The sequence below is a fragment of the Plectropomus leopardus genome, unplaced genomic scaffold (genome assembly GCF_008729295.1).
Source record: "Plectropomus leopardus isolate mb unplaced genomic scaffold, YSFRI_Pleo_2.0 unplaced_scaffold67609, whole genome shotgun sequence".
NCBI classification, from domain to species: Eukaryota; Metazoa; Chordata; class Actinopteri; order Perciformes; family Serranidae; genus Plectropomus; species Plectropomus leopardus.
In genome coordinates, this window is record NW_024674399.1 from 1 (window position 1) to 238 (window position 238).

The 238-nt window shown below is 58.8% G+C and overlaps 1 pseudogene; it reads left to right on the plus strand.

Annotated features, from left to right (window-relative positions):
* Nucleotides 1–172: 172 nt before the first annotated feature.
* Nucleotides 173–238, plus strand: LOC121939934 (annotated as a pseudogene; the record flags this gene model as incomplete).

Genomic DNA, 238 nt, shown 5'->3' on the forward strand with positions numbered 1-238 from the left:
TTTGCGCTTTTGTGCAGTCACGGGCCCTCGGTTCCTTTCTGAGAGGCAGTAAGCGCTTGCCAAGGTGAGCTAACGCTGAGGGCAGGGAAGTCTGAGATTCGGTGTCTTGGGAACCGTCCAGCCAGAGTGCTGCGTCTGGGAATGGGGGCCCTTTCTCCCAGCCTCCCGCTTCATACTTACCTGGCAGGGGAGATACCGTGATCAAGAAGGTGGTTCACCCTGGGCGAGGCTCAGCCAT